The sequence below is a fragment of the Procambarus clarkii genome, unplaced genomic scaffold (genome assembly GCF_040958095.1).
Source record: "Procambarus clarkii isolate CNS0578487 unplaced genomic scaffold, FALCON_Pclarkii_2.0 HiC_scaffold_149, whole genome shotgun sequence".
In the NCBI taxonomy this organism is placed as follows: domain Eukaryota; kingdom Metazoa; phylum Arthropoda; class Malacostraca; order Decapoda; family Cambaridae; genus Procambarus; species Procambarus clarkii.
Window position 1 is genome coordinate 307,841 of NW_027189182.1, and position 12,259 is coordinate 320,099.

Genomic DNA, 12,259 nt, shown 5'->3' on the forward strand with positions numbered 1-12,259 from the left:
GACAATAGGCCTTAGAGGAGCTTTAGGTGGAGTCTGGTTTGGTTTCCCAACCAGTTGACAAACAATACACGCATTACAAAATTTTGCCACATCGCTTTTCAGCTTGGGCCAGAAAAAATACTTTAAAATTTTGTGATACGTAATATTTATACCTTGATGTCCCCCCATAGGATCATCATGAGCATCTGCCAAAACTCTTTCTCTATAGCAGGTCAGCAACATAACCTGGTGGACTACCTCCCACTCATTTGACAAGGGAGCACTCTGTGGTCTCCATTTTCTCATCAAAATCCGATCATTGTAGTAGTACCCAGTTGCTGCGTCTACAATTTCCTCCATAGAGACAGCTGTCTCATGACAATCTGCAAGAGTGGGGTCAGCTTTCTGTAACTCACTCAAGGAGGCATCTAGGCCTTGGTCAGATGCTATTGGCCGAGGCTCAACAGTGTTCTCCTCCAACTCCCCACTACTCTCGGTAGATGGCGGTGGCAGGCTCTCCACAATGTCCTCAGCCACGTCATCGAGTCGGGCCATGAATGTGTCCGCAAGGTCCACTTGGTTTTCACCACTCGGAAAGTTCCTTGTGCCCTCCGGATTTACCACCTTGGCAAGCACAGGACTGCCCTTACATTTAAGTCCCATAGACCTGGTCACTGCGCACGCAGGGTACGCAACATTATCCTCTGCGGCGGGTGGATCCAGGCAAACCTTAGGGGTAGGCAGGGCCTCGTAGCCTGGTAGATAGCGCGCAGGACTCGTAATTCTGTGGCGCGGGTTCGTTTCCCGCACGAGGCAGAAACAAATGGGCAAAGTTTCTTTCACCCTGAATGCCCCTGTTACCTAGCAGTAAATAGGTACCTGGGAGTTAGTCAGCTGTCACGGGCTGCTTCCTGGGGGTGGAGGCCTGGTCGAGGACCGGGCCGCGGGGACACTAAAAAGCCCCGAAATCATCTCAAGATAACCTCAAGATAGGCAACATAATAGGCAGTCTGGAGTCCCCTACCTTATGCCCTGCTAAATCATTACCAACTATTACATCAACATTAGGGAAAGGTAGGTATGAAGTGACAACGACTGTACAAACACCCTTGTGGAAATCAGATTCCAGGGTAACCTTATGGAGGGGTACTGCTCGAGTATCACTAGTGACACCCTCGACCAGTACCACCTCTCCAGTGTCGAGAGTGTTGGCACCTTGCAACGCATTCTCTAAAATTAAAGTCTGGATGGCACCGGTGTCTCGGAAGATCACCACGTCCTTCCAGGAAGAACCTTCAGACAAAAGTAGTCTCCCTTTCGATAAGAATGGGGTAAGCAAGTCCAACCACTGTGGGTAGGAGGTCTTACTTCCTAACCCTTCCGAAGGCCTCAAGCCTTGTGTCACAACTAGAGCATTGGGTCTTTTTTTCCGGGTACAGTTGCCAACAACGGCTAATAGTGTGGTTTGGACGATTACAGTGACCACAAAAACGTCGGGGAGAAGAGACATTACTAACAGAATTACCCTTCGGTTCACCCTTAGGCGGCGTGGGGCTAGACACTTTAACAGGGTCAGTTATGTCTGAAACAGAAGGTGCATTAGTTAAAGGGTTAGAATGAGCTGGTCTGGACTGGCTGTGGGTATAAGTTTTGCTACTCTGTGGGGTATAATTATTTTTATTGGGCCTTTTGCCCGCCAATTGGTAGTTTTCTGCCAACTTGGCCAAATCCCCTATTTTAGAATTTACCTTTACCCTACTTCTAATGTAATGTGAAACATTCTCTGGCATAATATCTATAAAATGTTCCATTAAAATTAAGTTCCTGAGAGCCTCGTATGTTTCGGCTTTCGCCAAGCGAATCCATCTGTCAAACAATCTAATTTGATCATTAACAAATTCAGTGAGCGGTTGTTTGTGAGTAGGCCTAAGGTTGCGACAAACTTGGCGGTGAGCTTCAGGAGTAATTTCATATGCCCGCAAAATACATTCCCTGACTTTATCATATTCAAAACACTCGTCGTCAGGCATGTTTATAAAAATATTTTGTGCTTTACCCCTGAATCTTCCCTGTAGGATTTTCACCCACTCTTCCTTTGGCCAGTTCATGGACATGGCCAATCTCTGAAAATGGTTGAAAAACCTTTCAGGGTCCGACTCGGAAAATTCAGGCAAATTATGCTTTTTCTCATAATGCCTGGGGTTTGAATCCCCGGCAGGTGGAGGTCCAGTGGCATTCGCTCTAATTCTAGCCTCCTCGGTTTTGAGTCTTTGCTCCTCTAATTTTATTCTTGCTAACTCTAGAGCTAATTCTCTATCCTTATGAGCTGCACTTTCTGCTTGGCTAGGCTGGCATAAAGGTGTATCACTTGCCAATAGTTCTTCATCAATACAATGTTGTAATATTTCATTCACCAAAGTCCACTTTTTATCCGCGTCATTTAATTCTAGGCCTAATTCCTTGCCTAACAATACAAATTAGACATGGTAAGTTTCTTTATCTCTACTGCTGAAGGCTCCATTGCCAGTCTCTGCATTTCAGATGCCATCACTAACAATTTTAGCTCCCAGCCAAAGAAAAAATTAAAAAATAAAAATTGGAAAAAAACAAAAATTTGCACGGCCCCTAACACAAGGCCACACTAACCTTAATCGTGAAGGGATCCAGCTGGGTGTCCAGTCAGTGCAAGAATGTCCTTTGCTAGATGAGCTGGACCCTAGGCTAACACACAACCGTTCTGCGGAAACAAAAAATTTTAGTTTTGGCACTCAAGAATCTAATTTTTTACACTTATAATGTTCCTCCCGGACTGGCCAACCACTTGTTATAAATAATATTGTGTTGTGCTTCTATGGGGGACTTGGTATTATTAAGGGGTAAGGGTAGTTAGAAGACAGAGTATCAAATATGGGAGAACTAAAAGGCCCGGCCCCCAAAATAAACTATCCACAGTAATAATACCTTGCTACTACACCATATATGTCAGTCTAAGGGTTGATCAATGCACTCCCACACAGGAAGAAGGGATACTCCTATAATTCATGTACTTATTTATTTACCCCTTAACAACCCCCCATATACACTCACACCAATAACAATAATAATAATAACTTTACCACACTACCTTATGTTAAAAAGCCTTGGTCCACTTAGGCAGGATACAAGGTTTACACTAAGAACAAGCTAGGGTAAAGTACTACTGGATAAGCACTGAAGCTGGATGCAGCTTAGGGTAGAGACACCACGTGGTACCCTAATACAAAACACAACAATTAGGGGTACCCAAAACACTGGCAAATACTACCCCCAGGTCTCATCAATCGTTACTACCAGAGTAGGCACACTTAAAACACCATACAGTACTTAACTTAATGGTACAGGAACTTAAGGTAAGGGAAATAAGTAAGAGGAGAAGGGAGGAGAGTAGGGGTGCAGCCACAGAGTAGGTCTCGTCCCAACGAACGCCAGCCAGAGAAGAACGCTCCTAGCAACCAGCTAGGCCTCCCACATGTCGTGGTGCCGGAAGGAACCTAATTGATCGTGCAGCTAAGCACATTAAAGATCTTCCCCTATGCAACGTATTGTTACTTTACAAATGATTAGAAAGTATTAGCAAGCAAAGTTTGTGCCTATGTTATTATTTAATAATCAACCCCCAGCTCAGTCTTTAAATGCTCTTTGAGACACAATAATAGTCTTACGTCTGGCAGGGAAGATACAGACAATGACGCATAGGGTTGCATTCAGCTATACTATAGTTAAGTTTAATAACTCAATTTTGACCTCTGGTTTCCACTAAAGAACCCAGGGTCATAACACTCCTCCCCCCTTCAGAAACAAAAAAAATGTGACTACTAGAATAGTAGTCATTTTTTTTTTGTAAGAGTGTACAGAGAATAAGAAGAAAAAATATATGACAAGAAAAAAATCAATCAAAAACAATTTCTCTGCAAGAAAAATACAAAGGAGTTCTCTGAAAGAAAAAAAAACATACACAAAAAAAAAACAAAAAAAACAGGGAAGTAAATAATTTGGACACGGAATATTTAATATTTAATGTCACAGGAGAACCTAAAAAAAATAACTAAAGCATAACAGTTGGTAAATGGCTTCCTGTGGCCTAGATGAATGTTATTCCGGCAATCTGGACAGAGTGTCGGCCATCACGTTGAGTCGGCCCGGTAGGTGGGTAATGGAAAGATTGAAGTCCTGTAGGTACAACGCCCACCTGAGGATGTGTTTATTCTTACCCTTCATCTGAGTCAGGAAGACTAGTGGGTTATGGTCCGTGTACACTTCCACTGTATTACCTGTGAGGTAAACTTCGAACTTTTTACATGTTAACACTAGCGCCAACGCCTCTTTTTCTACCACTGAATAATTGTGTTGCGCCTTGTCGAATTTCACAGAGTAATAATATACTGGGTGTTCCACCTGATCATCCCCAGTTTGCAACAACACTGCACCAGCACCCGAGTCAGACGCGTCAACATGAATTTTAAACGGTCGGTCGAACCTTGGACTAGGAAGCACTGGGGCGGAAGCTAAGATCAATTTCAAATTTTTAAATGCCTCTGCAGTCTGATGACCACTTAAATTTAACGGCTTTCCGCAACAAGTCTGTGAGAGGAGTGGCAACACTGGAAAAGTTCTGACAAAAACGTCGATAGTACGCACACATACCGATAAATCTTTGAACGTCCTTTTTAGACTTTAGTACTGGATACTCCAGAATGGCACTGATTTTATCTTGCCGAGGTAACACTTTTCCTTGGCCCACTTCATAACTGAGGTACGTCACTGTGCCTTGGCCAAAATGACACTTTTTAGCATTTTAGGTAAGATTTGCCTTTTTCAAGATTGCGAACAACTGGCGTAACCTAGCTATGTGGTCAGCCCAATTACTGTCAAAGAGCACGATATCATCTAAATACGCCCGACAATTTGGCACCTTAGCGAGCAGAGAATTCATGAGTCTCCAAACGTGGCAGGGGCATTACGCAAGCCGAACGGTAACACTTGATACTCAAAAACACCCTCGGGTGTCACGAACGCAGTTAGTTGTTTAGCACGTTCAGTGAGTGGGATTTGATAATACCCCCTCGAGAGGTCAAATTTCGAGACGTACTTGGCGTTTCCCAGCTCGTCGATGCAGTCCTCGAGGAGGGGCAGCGGATAGGCATCCACAATGGTCACCTTGTTTAGCTGCCGATAGTCGGTGCATAATCGCCAGGAGCCGTCTGGTTTAGGGACCAAAAGGCAGGGCGAGCACCAAGAGCCCTGGCTCGGCTGAATGAGGCCGTGCTGGAGCAAGAAGTCGACCTCCTTCCGTACGATGGCCTTCTTTTCTGGACTCATCCGATAGGGTTGAAGGCGAATGGGAGTGTAGTCCGTCAACTCGACATCATGGCAAATGGCATCAGTCTGGGTCAGGACCTCCCCGAACAGACTGGAGAATTCATCAACCAACGACCGCACCTCTTCACGTTGGGCCATCTGCAAATGGGACAGTCCTTCCTCCACAGCATTCACAGAACTAGAATTATTGAAAATGATTCATCCCAGAAGGTGTGGGAACTCTCGCACGATGTCTTCAACATCTGCTTCAGAGTTAGATGGAAACGTTCAATTACCCCCTGACTCTGTGGATGGTATGGGCTGGAAACCTTATGAGTTATTTAGATAAAACACCTAAATTATTGGGATCGTCTCAAAGCTCTCCAAATGTACTCTCTAGAAAGGAGACGAGAGAGATACCAAATAATATACACATGGAAAATACTGGAGGGTCAGGTCCCAAATCTACACAGTAAAATAACAACGTACTGGAGTGAACGATATGGAAGAAAATGCAAGATTGAACCAGTGAAGAGCAGAAGTGCCATAGGCACAATCAGAGAGCACTGTATAAACATCAGGGGTCCGCGGTTGTTCAACGTCCTCCCAGCGAGCATAAGAAATATTGCCGGAACAACCGTGGACATCTTCAAGAGAAAACTGGACGGTTTTCTAAGAGAAGTTCCGGATCAGCCGGGCTGTGGTGGGTACGTGGCCCTGCGGGCCGCTCCAAGCAACAGCCTGGTGGACCAAACTCTCACAAGTCGAGCCTGGCCTCGGGCCGGGCTTGGGGAGTAGAAGAACTCCCAGAACCCCATCAACCAGGTATCAACCAGGTATCACGGTCCTTACAAAATTGCTCAAAAATATCAGACTTAAAGTTAGTACCATTGTCAGTTTGCACGACCCGAGGCAGTCCAAAAGTGGAAAAAAATTGCAACATATGAGCAACAACAGTTTTTGCTCGGATGTTCCTTACAGCAAAAGCCTCTGGGTAACGAATAGTGATACACATCATCGTGATTAGATAAATATTACCAGACTTAGTTCTAGGTAATGGTCCAACACAGTCCATTACCACATGAGAAAATGGTTCTTCTGGCACGACAATAGGCCTTAGAGGAGCTTTAGGTGGAGTCTGGTTTGGTTTCCCAACCAGTTGACAAACAATACACGCATTACAAAATTTTGCCACATCACTTTTCAGCTTGGGCCAGAAAAAATACTTGAAAATTTTGTGATACGTAATATTTATACCTTGATGTCCCCCCATAGGATCATCATGAGCAGCTGCCAAAACTCTTTCTCTATAGCAGGTCAGCAACATAACCTGGTGGACTACCTCCCACTCATTTGACAAGGGAGCACTCTGTGGTCTCCATTTTCTCATCAAAATCCGATCATTGTAGTAGTACCCAGTTGCTGCGTCTACAATTTCCTCCATAGAGACAGCTGTCTCATGACAATCTGCAAGAGTGGGGTCAGCTTTCTGTAACTCACTCAAGGAGGCATCTAGGCCTTGGTCAGATGCTATTGGCCGAGGCTCAACAGTGTTCTCCTCCACCTCCCCACTACTCTCGGTAGATGGCGGTGGCAGGCTTTCCACAATGTCCTCGGCCACGTCATCGAGTCGGGCCAAGAATGTGTCCGCGAGGTCCACTTGGTTTTCACCACTCGGAAAGTTCCCTGTGCCCTCGGGATTTACCACCTTGGCAAGCACAGGACTGCCCTTACATTTAAGTCCCATAGACCTGGTCACTGCGCACGCAGGGTACACAACATTATCCTCTGCGGCGGGTGGATCCAGGCAAACCTTAGGGGTAGGCAACATAATAGGCAGTCTGGAGTCCCCTACCTTATGCCCTGCTAAATCATTACCAACTATTACATCAACATTAGGGAAAGGTAGGTATGAAGTGACAACGACTGTACAAACACCCTTGTAGAAATCAGATTCCAGGGTAACCTTATGGAGGGGTACTGCTCGAGTATCACTAGTGACACCCTCGACCAGTACCACCTCTCCAGTGTCGAGTGTGTTGGCACCTTGCAACGCACTCTCTAAAATTAAAGTCTGGATGGCACCGGTGTCTCGGAAGATCACCACGTCCTTCCAGGAAGAACCTTCAGACAAAAGTAGTCTCCCTTTCGATAAGAATGGGGTAAGCAAGTCCAACCACTGTGGGTTGGAGGTCTTACTCCCTAACCCTTCCGAAGGCCTCAAGCCTTGTGTCACAACTAGAGCATTGGGTCTTTTTTCCGGGTACAGTTGCCAACAACGGCTAATAGTGTGGTTTGGACGATTACAGTGACCACAAAAACGTCGGGGAGAAGAGACATTACTAACAGAATTACCCTTCGGTTCACCCTTAGGCGGCGTGGGGCTAGACACTTTAACAGGGTCAGTTATGTCTGAAACAGAAGGTGCATTAGTTAAAGGGTTAGAATGAGCTGGTCTGGACTGGCTGTGGGTATAAGTTTTGCTACTCTGTGGGGTATAATTATTATTATTGGGCCTTTTGCCCGTCAATTGGTAGTTTTCTGCCAACTTGGCCAAATCCCCTATTTTAGAATTTACCTTTACCCTACTTCTAATGTAATTTGAAACATTCTCTGGCATAATATCTATAAAATGTTCCATTAAAATTAAGTTCCTGAGAGCCTCGTATGTTTTGGCTTTCACCAAGCGAATCCATCTATCAAACAATCTAATTTGATCATTAACAAATTCAGTGAGCGGTTGGTTGTGAGTAGGCCTAAGGTTGCGACAAACTTGGCGGTGAGCTTCAGGAGTAATTTCATATGCCCGCAAAATACATTCCCTGACTTTATCATATTCAAAACACTCGTCGTCAGGCATGTTTATAAAAATATCTTGTGCTTTACCCCTAAGTCTTCCCTGTAGGATTTTCACCCACTCTTCCTTTGGCCAGTTCATGGACATGGCCAATCTCTGAAAATTGTTGAAAAACCTTTCAGGGTCCGACTCGGAAAATTCAGGCAAATTATGCTTTTTCTCATAATGCCTGGGGTTTGAATCCCCGGCAGGTGGAGGTCCAGTGGCATTCGCTCTAATTCTAGCCTTCTCGGTTTTGAGTCTTTGCTCCTCTAATTTTATTTTTGCTAACTCTAGAGCTAATTCTCTATCCCTATGAGTTGCACTTTCTGCTTGGCTAGGCTGGCATAAAGGTGTATCACTTGCCAATAGTTCTTCATCAATACAATGTTGTAATATTTCATTCACCAAAGTCCACTTTTTATCTGCGTCATTTAATTCTAGGCCAAATTCCTTGCCTAACAAAACTAAATTAGACTTTGTGAGTTTCTTTATCTCTACCACTGAAGGCTCCCTTGCCAGTCTCTGCATTTCAGATGACATCACTAATAATTTTAGCTCCCAGCTAAAGAAAAAATTGAAAAATAAAAATTGGAAAAAAAAAACAAAAATTTGCACGGCCCCTAACACAAGGCCACACTAACCTTAATCGTGAAGGGATCCAGCTGGGTGTCCAGTCAGTGCAAGAATGTCCTTTGCTAGATGAGCTGGATCCTAGGCTAACACACAACCGTTCTGCGGAAAAAAAAAAATTTAGTTTTGGCACTCAAGAATCTAATTTTTTACACTTATAATGTTCCTCCCAGACTGGCCAACCACTTGTTATAAATAATATTGTGTTGTGCTTCTATGGGGGACTTGGTATTATTAAGGGGTAAGGGTAGTTAGAAGACAGAGTATCAAATATGGGAGAGCTAAAAGGCCCGGCCCCAAAATAAACTATCCACAGTAATAATACCTTGCTACTAGACCATATATGTCAGTCTAAGGGTTGATCAATGCACTCCCACACAGGAAGAAGGGATACTCCTATAATTCATGTACTTATTTATTTACCCCTTAACAACCCCCCATATACACTCACACCAATAACAATAATAATAATAACTTTACCACACTACCTTACGTTAAAAAGCCTTGGTCCACTTAGGCAGGATACAAGGTTTATACTAAGAACAAGCTAGGGTAAAGTACTACTGGATAAGCACTGAAGCTGGATGCAGCTTAGGGTAGAGACACCACGTGGTGCCCTAATACAAAACACAACACTTAGGGGTACCCAAAACACTGGCAAATACTACCCCCAGGTCTCACCAATCATTACTACCAGAGTAGGCACACTTTTTTATTTATTTATTTATTTATTTATGCATATACAAGAATGTACATAAGGAATGTGAGGATACAATTATGGTAATTACAGTCTTGTAAAGCCACTAGCACGCGCAGCGTTTCGGGCAGGTCCTTAATCTAAGAAAATTTTAAGGAGGTAAATACTTGCAAAATTTATAGACAAAAAAATGATAACAGATTACATGGAATGAAAAAAAAAAAAGATGAGAGAAAATTATAGGTACAGTATATTAAAGCACATAGGTAGCTATGATTGATTGCAATGACAGCTTAAAATGGTAGTTGACAACAAATTGGTAGGCACAATACAGCAGAAACAATATAAGATTGATTGCAATGACAGCTTGAATGGTAGTTGACAAAAATTGGTAGTCACAATACAGCATATGGCTAGCACATAAAAGAAGACAGCAATGAACACAATGATAAGGTTGTTTGATATTACATAAAAATTAGGAGATTGGGTACCACTAGGTACAGAGCAAATTAAAGCTCAGTGTAGGAAACTAAATAGATGAAGTTAGGTACTTTTTGGTTTTGCTTTTAAATAAGGCAAAAGTTTTACAGTTTTTCAATTCACTAGGGAGTGAGTTCCATAGACTAGGTCCCTTAATTTGCATAGAGTGTTTACACAGATTAAGTTTGACCCTGGGGATATCAAAGAGATATTTATTTCTGGTGTGGTGATAATGGGTCCTATTACATCTGTCCAGGGAGAGTTTCAGAGCATGGTTTGCATTTAAGAACAGGGTTTTGTAAATGTAGTTGACACAAGAGAATGTGTGGAGGGAGTTAATATTTAGCAAGTTTAGAGATTTAAACAAGGGAGCTGAGTGTTGTCTGAAAGCAGAGTTAGTTATTATTCTGATAGCAGATTTTTGCTGTGTGATGATGGGCTTAAGGTGGTTTGCAGTGGTAGACCCCCATGCACAGATACCATAATTAAGATAGGGGTAGATTAGTGCATAATATAGTGAGAGGAGAGCAGAGTTAGGAACATAATATCTGATTTTGGAGAGTATACCAACTGTCTTAGAGACTTTCTTAGTTATGTGTTGAATGTGGGTGCTGAAGTTGAGTCTCTTGTCTAGGAATAGGCCAAGAAACTTGCCATCATTTTTATTACTGATGTTAATGTTGTCTATCTGTAGCTGAATTGCATTTGATGATTTGTTTCCAAATAAGATGTAGTAAGTCTTTTCGATGTTTAATGTTAGTTTGTTCGTTGACATCCATAAGTGGACTTTTTTTAATTCATTATTCACAATAATGAATTAAATAATAATTTTTTTATTAATAACACTTAAAACACCATACAGTACTTAACTTAATGGTACAGGAACTTAAGGTAAGGGAAATAAGTAAGAGGAGAAGGGAGGAGAGTAGGTCTCGTCCGCACGAATGCCAGCCAGAGAAGAACGCTCCTAGCGACCAGCTAGGCCTCCCGCATGTCGTGGTGCTGGAAGGAGCCTAATTGATCGTGCAGCTAAGCACATTAAAGATCTTCCCCTATGCAACGTATTGTTACTTTACAAATGATTAGAAAGTATTAGTAAGCAAAGTTGGTGCCTATGTTATTATTTAATAATCAACCCCCAGTTCAGTCTTTAAATGCTCTTTGAGAAACAATAATAGTCTTACGTCTGGCAGGGAAGATACAGACAATGACGCATAGGGTTGCGTTCAGCTATACTATAGTTAAGTTTAATAACTCAATTTTGACCTCTGGTTTCCACTAAAGAACCCAGGGTCGTAACACTGCCAATTATATTAAGATGATTGTGAATTACATAAACCTTACTGGCAATTATATTAGCATGACTGTCAATTTATATCAAACAGATATTTATTTATGTTGTGGTGCTCGTGGGTTCTATTACATATTGGTTCTATTACATATTATTGCTCGTAGGTTCTATTATGATACACTGCATGTATCAGTACATTTTCAGCTCAACGTTCCGTCTCCCAGGAGGAACAAGACCAGCAAAAGCTGCTAGACTCTGTTATCGTGTCGTCCCAAGATATACCTGTGGAACATGAAGGTGAAAATTGTGTCGAAATAGCTCAGGATCTCTTAAAAAACAAATTGCAGCTCAATCTAAACAAAACTGACGTTATTGCTGCCTACAGAGTAGGCAAAAAGAATCCATCAGGTCTAAATCAACGGAAAATTCGCCTGAAGCTGTCTTCCCAGTTCACGAAATCCAATCTAGTCCGGACAGCTGCATCCCAACGGAAGGGATTATACATCAACGAGTGCTTGACCAGGAACAGACAGCAAATCCTCTACCGCCTGCGTCAAATCCGTCAACAAAACCCAGATGCGATTCATCAGTGCTTCGTTAGAGATGGTCTGATAAAGGTGAGAAAAACCGCAGAGGGCAAAATGTTTACTATTACTAGAGAAGAAAACCTCAACACTTTCCTCTCCCAATGTGGTTTGTCTCACCTTATCACTCCCAATGAATTAACTTAATTAACCCCCTGTCAACTAGTGGGGCTAGGTATCCTAAGTGTCCTTGGTTCATTTTCTGACTTAATTTTTAACTTACTCTTACCTAGTCATTTACCGAAATTATTTAATTGAGTTATTAAGTAGTTCTTCAGGTCTTTTTAATTATACAATCATTACTGAACTATCTATAGTTATTAATCATTAGCTTAAATTTGCCTATGTTTATTATTCAACTTTTCTTTGATTTCATTTATTACCTAGGTTGCCTAGCCTCGCCATGCTCCCTTACTCCATTG